Source organism: Dasypus novemcinctus, chromosome 6 (genome assembly GCF_030445035.2).
Source record: "Dasypus novemcinctus isolate mDasNov1 chromosome 6, mDasNov1.1.hap2, whole genome shotgun sequence".
Taxonomy (NCBI): Eukaryota; Metazoa; Chordata; class Mammalia; order Cingulata; family Dasypodidae; genus Dasypus; species Dasypus novemcinctus.
Window position 1 is genome coordinate 117,547,461 of NC_080678.1, and position 11,482 is coordinate 117,558,942.

The 11,482-nt window shown below is 51.5% G+C and overlaps 1 long non-coding RNA gene across 1 annotated transcript; it reads left to right on the forward strand.

Moving 5' to 3' along the window:
* The first annotated feature begins 1,116 nt into the window (after positions 1–1,116).
* Positions 1,117–11,220, forward strand: LOC139439130 (uncharacterized). The gene is made up of 3 exons (XR_011648964.1): positions 1,117–1,340; positions 8,309–8,439; positions 10,858–11,220. It is a non-coding gene; the product is annotated as an uncharacterized lncRNA (long non-coding RNA).
* The last annotated feature ends 262 nt before the right edge of the window (positions 11,221–11,482 follow it).

The following is an 11,482-nucleotide window of genomic DNA, read 5'->3' on the forward strand; positions in this document are numbered from 1 at the left end:
GTGGCAGGAAAAGAAGGGTCTAATCACGTGTATTAGTTAGTCAAAGGGGTGCTGGTACAAAGTACCAGAAATCTGTTGGTTTTTATAAAGAGGAACAGCCCAGTTTACAAACATAATCCTTCTTTTTGGAATTCATAAATAATATCAAATTGCTACATCAAGGTATGCTTTTCTCTTTAAGGCCTTTTGCCCCCCACCTCATGATCTTATTGCCCATTGTCAGCACCTCTTAACTACACAAACCTATAGTAGTTTAAATCACACTGTGAACATCCACAGATGTTCACTGGACATTTCATAGGGGATGGGCATTGTGCTAGAGAACACAGCACAAAGAAGTGTGCATTCCTTAGGTGAGCGAGAGATGTGAATAATGGGTGGTATGTTGAGGAAAGGTCTCTCTTGTACACAGTTCATTACTCACCACAGAGACAGCAGTGGATGTTGTTGTTTTGCATTATTTTGGATTCATAGGTCAATGCTGAAATCAACTTTGTTCAGCATTTCAATAGGAGATTTTCTATCTCAGGTTAATAGCAAGTATGGGAGAACCTCTGGGAAGATGGTAGACTAGACACAGGATTCTTTTCCCTCTCAGAAAAATAGAAGACAGGCAGAAACAGCATGGAAAAAAAATATTCTAGGGTTTAGGACACCAGGGGAAGGCTGGACACTGCCCAGAAGAGAAGGGCAAAGGAAAAGAATTGCAATTGCAAAACTGTGAGTTAAAAGCCACAGTTGCAACTACCAGCATCCTCCCCCAACCCATTATAGACCAGGGTTTTTAACAAGGGGTCCATGAGCTTGATTTGAATTAAAAAAAAAAAAATTCTTGTGGGGACATGTTGGTGAAGGTGTGATATATTTATTAAATAACACACAGTGTAGTGTAGACTTAGTAAGGGGTCCATGGTTTTCACCTGACTGGCAAAGGGGTCTGTAGCAGTTTGATATAGTTATGAATTCCAAAAATAAATATTGGATTATGTTTGTAATCTGGTCTATTAGTGGGCATGATTGAGTTATGGTTAGGGCTTTGACTGGGCCACGTCATTAGGACGTGGAGTCCCCACCCCTTGGTGGGTGGGGACTCACAGATAAAAGGCATGGCAAAGGACAGAGTTGAAGCTTTTGATGTAAGTGTTTCTGATATTGGAATTTGATGCTGAAGATTTAAACTGGAGCCCCAGGAAGTCAGCATGTGGAGGAAAGAGAAGCCAGCCCCAGGAAAGAAGGAACCTTGAACCCAGAGAAAAGAAAGCCCCAGGAACGGAGGAACCCAGGAAGCCTGAACCCTTCCTTGCAGACATCAGCAGCCATCTCGCTCCAAATAGACTTTGGTGAGGGAAGTAACTTATGCTTTATGGCCTGGTATCTGTAAGCTCCTACCCCAAATAAATACCCTTTATAAAAACCAACTAATTTCTGGTATTTTGCATCAGCACCCCTTTGGCTAACTAATACAGGATCCCTGGAACAAAAAAGGTTAAGAATCCCTACTATACCCCTATATTTTTTTAATGTAACATTTTATGTAATCTATGTATCTTTTTTTTTAAAAAAAAGAACCCTTGCTATAGATACTTTTGTTTTGTTTTTTAAAGTTGAACCACCTTTTTTTTTTTTAAAGATTTATTTCACCCCCTCCTTCCCACTGTTGTCTGCTCTCTGTGTTCATTCACTGTGTGTTCTTCTGTGTCTGCTTGTATTCTTATTAGGTGGCTCTGAGAAAGCTGCCCTGGGACCTTCTGGAGTGGGAGAGAGGCAATTACTCTCTTGTACCACCTCAGCTCCCGTGCTATGTCTTCTTATTTTCTATTCTCTGTGTCTCTTTTTGTGTCATCTTGCTGCACCAGTTCTCCGTGTTGGCTGGCACTCCTGCATGAGGTTGCTTTTTCCCACACAGGGTGTCTCTCCTGCATGGGGCCACATTCCTGCATGGGCCGGCACTCTGCGTGGACCAGCTCAGTGCATGGGCCAGCTTGCCTTCACCAGGAGACCTGGACCTCCTATATGGTAGACGGGAGCCCAGTTGGTTGAGCCACAGCCATTTCCCCTGCTACAGATACTTTTGAATTCACGGGCCTTGTACTAGCAGCTACAGACAAAGGGGGTCCCAGGGATCCACCTTCCCAGGAAAGGGGAGAGAGACAGACACGGCTTAAGGCTGACTCAGCTTTGACCCACAAATTTGACCTGGTGTTCCAGGAGCCCTTCCTTCCAGCCAGGCACGGCCATGCCATTGTTTGTCTTGGTTGCTGGCAAGGGACTAAAGAGATCCAGCTCTCTCCATTTCCCATTCTACTCATCAGGACTGGCTGTTGAAGATGCAGAGGGGAGTGGAATTAGTTCCTACCTGGGAAAAGGGAGGTGGCTGCTGGCAAAGGCTGGAGAACTGCCTCTAAGAAAGTTTGAATCACAAGTCTCTTAGCCTCCAGGAAGCCTTCCCTATCACAGTGATCCAGTCTGTGTTGCAGCAAACACACTCTGACAAGGCACTGAACTGTGAGGGCTGCCAAAGAGCACCATCAGCGGGTGGACTAGGGAAGTGTATGCAAGGAAATTAAAAGTAAATAAGTAAGAAAGGTTTTTTCTGGCTTTTACAATCTCCTTCCCCAAGGCCCTTGGAAGTGGGTCTGCAACCGATTACTGGGTGCAGGGCCCAGATTTGAGGTAATAACAGGGACAAGCCTAAAGACCCAGAACAGGCTGAACTAAGAATAGCAGTAACACACAGCCTCCCACCAATAAATCCCTATGAAAGAGAGAGAGATCGAGCATCTGAATAAACTCAACATCCTAAACAGACACCTAGACATCAGCAGAAACTTACAGGCCATACTAAGAAAATGGAAGAAATGGCCCAAGAAAAGGAATAAATCAAAGTCCCAGAAGAGACATAGGACTTCAGAAAACTAATTGAGATGCATATAAATTTCCAAAATTTATGAGTTGAAAGACACTATGGCTAATGAAAAAAGGACATCAAGAAGACACTTGGGCGAGCATACAGAAGAATTTGAAAACCTGAATAGAAAAGTAACAGAGCTCATGGGAACAAAAGACATGATAAGTGAGATAAAAAAACACATTAGAGGCATACAACAGCAGACTTGAAATGACAGAAGAAATGTCGCAGTGTGGGCTCACCTGGAGGGCCGCTGCAGGGGCGGTGTGGGCTCAGGTGGAGGGCTGCAACACACGGAGGGGCCTTCCGAGAAGGCGCTCCGGGGCCGGCAAGGTGCGGAGGACGTGCGGTAGGAAGAAGACTACCGAGGAGACCAGGATCTGTGTGCAAGTCTGATTTATTCAGGAAGTACAGCGGTTAATATAGGGCGAAGACGGGGGAGGGGCAGGGGGCATGGCCGGGGGCCGGCAGATGGCTGATAGGTTCGTGCAGGAGTGCATCACTGGTTGCGGGCAGAAGACAGGGTAGCCAGGGTTCTCGGCGGCAGTGAGGCGGGGCTGTCATGGCGTGGCGGTGGCCCTCGGGGGAGAGGCGGGGTTAGGCCACCGAGGGGGAAGCGGGTGCAGCTGGGCAGAGGGGCGGGCAGTATGCCCGAACCCCAAGCGGAGGGCCTTAACGCCCGTTCCCGCCACCCGGGTCCGACTCGCACCGGTGCCTGGAGATGAGCCGACCCTTGCTGTCGCCACGCTCCCACACGGTGCCACCCTACATTTCCCCCTTTTCTTTTATTAAGCGCCGAAGAAGGTGGAAGAGGAAGGGCCAGCGCTCATTTTGTTGGGGGGGGGCCTCGCCAGGCAGCACATTCGAGAAGCCTGTCTTGGGGGGGGTGAAGGTGGGTGGCGGCGGCCGCCGGGCCCTTTCAGCTTGGGCTAGGTGGAGTAGCCGCAGAACTTGTTGGCGGAGAGGGTCGGGCTCGGCATTCAGGGTCATCATGGCCATCTGTGGGGTGAGGTGTCGCTGGCGACGTTTCTCTCTCCGGGTCAGGCGGTTCGGCAGTGGCAGGCCAGATGAGGTGTCCTGGGATCCAGATGGGCTGGGCGGCGTCATCTGGAAAGACACAAGCAAAACCCCTACCCTGGGCAAGGAGGGGGGCAGGCCCTGACCAGATGTTAGTCTTGGGGTCTTTCCACTGAACAAGGGGGGCCTGTGTGGGCCAGTAGGACGGGCCCCAATGAGCATGTACTGGGGAAAGGCCATCCTCATCAAAGCAGAGGAGGTTGTGGTGGATTAAGGCAGAGGTGACAATTTCTCCAGGTGTGTGGCGGGGATGGTTGCTCCTTTCCTTTTGAATAAGATGCTTGAGGAAGAGATGAGTGTGTTCAACCATGCCTTGACCTTGGGGGTTGAACAGAATTCCAAAGTGATGAGTGATGTTGTATAGTCTCAGGAACGCGGCGAAGGAAGCGCTGCGATATGCTGGTCCATTGTCGGTTTTCAGGTCCCATGGGACTCCCATGAAGAGGATGGCTTGTCTGAGGGCCTGAATGCAGTGCTTGGCTGTTTCTCCTGGGAGGGGAACGGCATAGCACAGGTGGGAGAAGGTGTCGATGGCCACATGGAGATACTTGAGCCTGCCAAACTGGGGCACGTGGGTGACGTCCATTTGCCATCGGGCATTGGGGCGTAGCCCGCGTGGATTAACTCCTTGCGGCTGTAGTGGCCCAAGGGGCAGAAGGGGTGCACAGGTTTGGCAGCATCTGACCATGTGCTTGCAGGCCTGGATGGAAAGTTCCGGGAACAACTTGTGAAGGCTCCTGGCAGAGAAGTGAAATCGAGAGTGGAGTAGCTTGGCTTGGTTGAGGAGGTCGCCAGGTGGAGGGGCGGGCGGTCGGCCTCCCGAGCGCTCTACTGAGGCTGGGAGGGCTTGGACGGCTTGATCGGCGAGGTTATTGCCGGCAGCGATAGGTCCAGGAAGGCCAGAATGGCTCCTCACATGGGCGATGTACCAGGGCACCGTGCGGTTTTCCAAGAGACTCTGGAGAGTTAGGAGTGCTTGGTCAATAGGCCTTTTGGCAGGAAAAAACGTGGTGAAAGCCAAGACTTGGCAGACTTGCAAGGTGTACAGGCTGTCAGTGAAGATGTTGAGGGGTCTGTCGGGACAGGCACGGAGAGCTAGGACGACGGCTTGGAGCTCTCCTACCTGGACAGAGTTCACATTGATGTGGATGAGCATTTGAGGCTCTGACGTACCAGGCGAGTAGATGACAGCTGCGAACTTGTTCTTGGAGGCGTCAGTGAAGGCGGTGGTGGCATGTGGGTAGGGGCGGCGAGACGGGAAGGGGTGGTGCGGCGGAGGGATGAAGGATAACTGGGAGATGCCCTGAAGCAGCCGATGGCTGGGATAGTGGTTGTCAAATTTGCCATGGAAGAGTTCCGCAAGGACTTGCATGTCTGGACTGGACAGAAGCAGTGCAGTGGTTTTCTTGGCATCAAGCGGCCACACAATGGTGTCAGGGGGAGTACCATATGTGTGGGTGCATTGCCGGACGAGGTCAATGGCCAAGGAGATCCAGAGGGTGACTTGCAGGCCGATTTTTCTGAGCTTGCTTTTGGCGGTATGGAGCCAGAGAAGGGGCCCCTTCTGCCAGAGGAGCCCGGTGGGCGTACCCGTGGTAGGGAGGATCAGCGCCAAGATGGCTCGGTTGGGGTCGTGACACTGCAGTTGGCATTCTCGCAGGGCATCATTGACAGCTCGGATGGCCTCCTGCACAGCCGAGGTAATAGCGATTTTCTTTGTTACGGCCTGCGGAGGGTCTTGGTCGGTTTGCAGAAGGGTGAAGAGGGGTTGTAGTTGAGCGGTGGTGATCGGGAGAGCCGAACGGAGCCAATTGATGTGCCCACAGATTTGCTGTAGCTCTGTCAGAGATAGCTTCTGCGGAATGGCCAGTTGGGGGGCCGCAGGCGTGATGGTGTTGTGGATGTTGAAGCCTAGAAAGGTGAAGGGGAGCTCCATGCGTACCTTATCTTGTTGGACTTGTAGGCCAAGCTTGTTGAGATGGCGCAGTAATGCCGTGACGATGGCTTGGAGGCCTCCGGGGGTTTCATGCGCCACGAGAAGGTCGTCCATGTAATGAACAATGTATGCAAAGTTCTTTAATGGCTGAATTGCCTTATTGACATAAAGCTGGCAGATGGCCGGGCTGTTTCGCATTCCTTGCGGGAGGACTCGCCATTGGTAACGCTCAGCTACTTCTTGGTGATTGGTGCACGGGAGCGTGAAGGCGAATTTTGGACGGTCTTTTGGGTGCAGTGGAATGAAGAAGAAACAGTCCTTGATGTCGATGGTGGCAGTGCACCAGTGTCTAGGTATAGCCGTGGGGTGGGGGCACCCCGTTTGGGGGGAGCCCATTGGGCGGATGTGCTTGTTGATCTCACGCAGGTCGTGGAGGAGCTGGTACTTGCCTGACTTCTTCTGAATGACGAAGACGGGTGAGTTGTACGGACTGGTGGATGGCTCAATGTGTCCTGCGTCGAGCTGGTCATAGACAAGAGCTTGGAGAACTAAGAGTTTCTGGGATGAGATGGGCCACTGCTCCACCCAAATGGGCTCCTCGGTATCCCATTCAAGAGGAGTGGGTGCTGGAGGTGTAATGCGAGCAGTGGCGTATATCATTGGGGGGGAGCCGTGGATAGAATGGCTCCGCAGTTTGAGAGGACATCCTGGCCCCAGAGGATATTGTCGATGCCAGGCAGGACAAGGGGGCGGAAGATGCCTTGGTGGCCTTCCTTGTCCTTCCAAATAAGATCTTGGCTGGTTTGGAATGAGGGAGCTGTTCCGGTGGCTCCAATGACGCGGGGGCCAGGGAGCACACCCCAGTTGTGTGCGGCTGTTTCTGGGAAGCAGGATATTTCTGCCCCGGTGTCAAGGATTCCCTCGAACCATTGGCCTTCAACCTCTAACTCCATTATTGGTTTCTTGGGTCCCAGTGGAACGGTCCACATTACGGCAGGGGGTGGTAGCGTGGATGAGTGGCCTCTTGCTGGCGGGGCTGAGGCCTGCCCCCTCTCGCGTTTAAAGGCTGCCGTTGGCTGTTGGCGGTGCGGCAGTCATGGGCCCAATGGTATCCTTTGCCGCAGCGGGGACATGGGGTGGGAGGCGTGCGTGGTCTGGCTCCTCCAGTGTCTCGAGGCATGTTCGTGGATGGTCGTGGTCGGGCAGCATGAGGGCATTCGCGGGCAAAATGTCCGGTTTCTCCGCATTTGAAGCAGTCGGAGGAGAGGGACATGGCCGTGGCTATGGCCTGAGCCAGCGCGGTGGCCTGCGGGTCTATGTGGGAGCAGGCCAGGATCCAGTCGTGTACTCCCCTTTCCTTCATTGGTAGGATGTCTTGTCGGCAGGCATTGGTGGCCCTTCCAGAATGAGTTCCCGGGCAAGGGCTTGTTGCGCATGCTCGCCAGGGACCTTGCACTTGCAGGCCTCCTGAACCCGGGATACGAAGTCGGCGAAGTCTTCGTCTTTTCATTGGACTAGCTTGGCAAGTGGCTCAGGTCTGGTGGCGGAGCAGCTGCGGAAAGCGCGTAAAGCCAGCTCGTGAAGTTGGAGCCAGAACTCGGGGGGGGCGTTGTGATATTGGGCCGGATTGGCAAATTGGCCCGTGCCTGTGTAAGCGTCCGGGGGATGGCGAGCCCCGACACGGGCGTTGTGTGCCACTTGCTTTTCTGCCTCTGATGTAAAGGGAGCATGCCAGTCGATGAATTGGCCGGGGGTTAGAATGGCCCGAGCGAGGGAAACCCAGTCATACGGAACCGTGAGCTGAGTGCTAAGCTCCTCAAGCAAATGTTGGGCTTACGGGCTACCGAGGTCGTCCTCTTTAACTGCCTTGTGGAGGTTTTTTATTTTGTCGGCTGTAAAGGGGTACCGATCCTGCGGACGGTGCCGCGAGGGGGCGGCATTCAGCGGGTATAAGAGCGGCATCTGATGCGCGGGGGCCTCTGCCCGTGGGGGCCAAGTACCCATGGGCCCTCTGGCGGATGAGGGATCCGCGGTGGGGGGTGCCCAGGGGGTGGGGCGAGAACGTGGCTCGTCCCAAGATGGCGGCGCCTCACAAGATGGCGGCGCCTCACAAGATGGCGGACTGCCCCAGGGGGTAGGCGGCTTGTAAGATGGCGGCCGCTCCTCTTCCGGTGGGGGCCAAGATGGCGCCGTGGCCGGAGGGGGCGGGTATAGGGGGAGGGACTTCCCTTTATCCTCCCAAGAAGAAGGCGGAAGTTCGCGATCTTGGGGTAGGCGCGTCTGGTTTGGGCGGTCAAGAGTCCAGGGCGTTGTTGAGGCAGCTGGACAAGGACTCGGTGTTGGAATCACTGTCTGACTGAGACCCCTCTCCCTTGCTCTTACCGCAGGTGCAGTGGAAAGCGACCCGATTGACGGGGGTGCCCTGGAGGCACGAGCGAATGGCGATGAGCGTGGGGAGAAGGCTGGGGGGAAAATGCTTGTTCTCATATTCCATAGCCGCCATGACGCGGTCAATGAGGTTAGTGTACGTGTCCGGGTCCCACAGCTGGCAAGTGGAGAGCCAGGGGTTGAAAGGCAGCAAAAGGTCCCAGTACATTTGGAGCTGCTTTACTGAGACATTCATATGATTGGTGTCTAAAAGGCTGGCAAGGGCCCTAACCTGAGGCGCCTGGCGGGAGGAAAGACGGCCGCCCATGGCGCCGACGGCGGGGCCTAGCGAAGACGGGGGTCCTTACCTTGCGGGCGAGGCGGGTGGGGGTCTGGCCGGGAAGTTGTTGCCCCCATGTTGGACGCCAAATGTCGCAGTGTGGGCTCGCCTGGAGGGCCGCTGCAGGGGCGGTGTGGGCTCAGGCAGAGGGCTGCAACACACGGAGGGGCCTTCCGAGAAGGTGCTCCGGGGCCGGCAAGGTGCGGAGGACGCGCGGTGGGAAGAAGACTACCGAGGAGACCAGGATCTGTGCGCAAGTCTGATTTATTCAGGAAGTACAGCGGTTAATATAGGGTGAAGATGGGGGAGGGGCAGGGGGCATGGCCGGGGGCCGGCAGATGGCTGATAGGCTCGTGCAGGAGTGCATCACTGGTTGCGGGCAGAAGACAGGGTAGCCAGGGTTCTCGGCGGCAGCGAGGCGGGGCTGTCATGGCGCGGCGGTGGCCCTCGGGGGAGAGGCGGGGTTAGGCCACCGAGGGGGAAGCGGGTGCAGCTGGGCAGAGGGGCGGGCAGTACGCCCGAACCCCAAGCGGAGGGCCTTAACGCCTGTTCCCGCCACCCGGGTCCGACTGTGAGCCCTGGGATTCAGATCTTAAGTTTGGGGAGAAAAAAAAACTTTTCTTGGATTAGAGTTTTAAATATTGTACTGTGTTGTTTTGTTTTTCTTCTTAAAGGAATCCAACAATATGCATACTGGATTTTACTTATTTGCCTACCATTCATTTTAACCCCTCCCCTTATTTTAATTTTATTGAATGTTTTCCATTCCTTCTTCAGTGCTTTTAATTACATTTTTATTCATTCTATTATTCTTTGGGCATCTTTAATTTAGTCTCAATTGCTGATGTGATATTGTCAACTTTACGTATTTGTTTCCTGAGTTCAATGAATTTTGCTTCATTTCTCTCCTGTCTTCTGTCCATTTATGTTCTTAATTTTCATAATCCTGTTGAAGGTATTTTTCTCATACCCCCAAATGCTTTTTTGAGGAAATTTAATTTAGTTTGGAGTGTGATTCAGTTTTCCTCTGCCTCATGGTTGTTTATGGCCGTTTTCACTTTCATTTTTTGTTTTCTTCCTATGGCAATGTAGTATAAATTGAGACTCCTTTTACTTATGGATTCCTTTGGTAGGCCTGGCTATTAGGGTTGTTTACACAATTCCCAGTTATAGAATGCTCTCCTCTGTAATGTAGCAAAGTGTGGTTTCTTTAATGGAGAAATCTTTCAGGTGTAGCAGGGTAAAGAATTATTTGCCCTTTGATTTTTCGGTTCTCTTTTGTTCTGCACATGTTCCTTTGTGCCTCCTTTACTACCACGTCCACCTCTAAATTTTGACACTATTCCAGAACTGCCAGTGCCTGTAGGGCACAAATATTAGGCTTTTCCATCTGCATCTGTTTTTTTCCTGCATCTTGGCCATGTCATAATCATTTACTGACTCGTTAGCTCCTCAATATCATCCAACAGATTTTTTTAACAGTCAATTTGATTGATATTTTACCCTCAAATTCCAAGCAAAAATAATAGGTCCATAATCATTAAAAGTCAGTAGTTTTTACCCTGGGTTTGCTTTTTGGCTTTTCTTTTCTAAAAAATTATTAGGGTGACATACATAAAACAAATTTCCCAAGATAACTGCTTTCAGGTATAGGGTTCAGTGGTATTAAATACATTCACAATGTCGTGCTACCATCCCTACCATCCGTGACCAACACGTTTCTACACCCTAGAAACTCTGAACCCATTAAGCCCTAACTCCCCATTTCCCACAGCAGATATATAAGCGCAGTTTCTGCACCCTGCCTGGTGTTCTGAGCAGGACGGGTGGAGGGAAGGAGCTTGCTGTGTTGAGAGGCAGGACCCCCCCTCTGCAGATTCTCCTTCCAGCCCCCAGAGCAGAGCCAGATGATCATTAAATGAAACTAACTGAGGAGTCAGCAATTTTGGCCATTAAAGTCTTGCTGGGACTTGAGGAGCAATTTGAGAATTGTCTTGCCAAGCCGGGTCCCTTTGAAGGCTGCATTTAGACAACACACTCTCATAATTTCACTGGGATTCTATAAGGCCCCATCTTCACAAGGGGCTCCCTAAACCTGCAAACATCCGCACTTCTGTCTCCACAGTTTTTGGGAATCAGGTAGTTTTGATCCGGTCACTATAGGTTCTCTTGGCCACTTAATCTCTCCTCAGCCATGAATCCTGTTCTTTTTTTTTTTTTTAAATAAAGTGTTCTTCTGTGCTGCCGGCCATGAGCTCCTTCTGGACACATGCTCATGTCCCCTCCCCTGCCAGGTGCCTTGTCCTGCTTCCACCATGGGAAAGACCAGATGCTTCTGCCATTGCTTCAGAGTGAATTATTATCAATGCCACCGCTAGATTACTAAGTGACTGATATCCCATACATATTTCAACTTCAATCCTGATTATGTGTTTTAGAATTAATGATGAAGAGCTCCTTTGAAATCACTTAACTTTCACAGGCTGTTTATTAAGTACCAGCCTCTTGTGATACAGGTGCTTCAAGAACTGCTTCCATTATCGATCGTGTGAAAAAACATTTTGATGTTGTAAAAATAAAGATGCCCCTATTTTCAATTTGATAATGGTGTAGCTGTATTTTGGGGGGTGGGGAGGGTAGAGTGTTTGGTAAAGAATATTTTCAGAGGCAAAAAATGTTTACTTTTAAAGAACTGGTGAAAAATGCAAATACATCTTATCTACCCCTTTTAACGTCTGCCCATGAATTGTGTCCACTACCTCTTCTCAGGCGTTGTATGTCCCAGCCAGCAGATTCCAACAGCCCTCCCTGCATGTAAACACCCCAACTGCCTGTCCACAGACTATCTCACCAC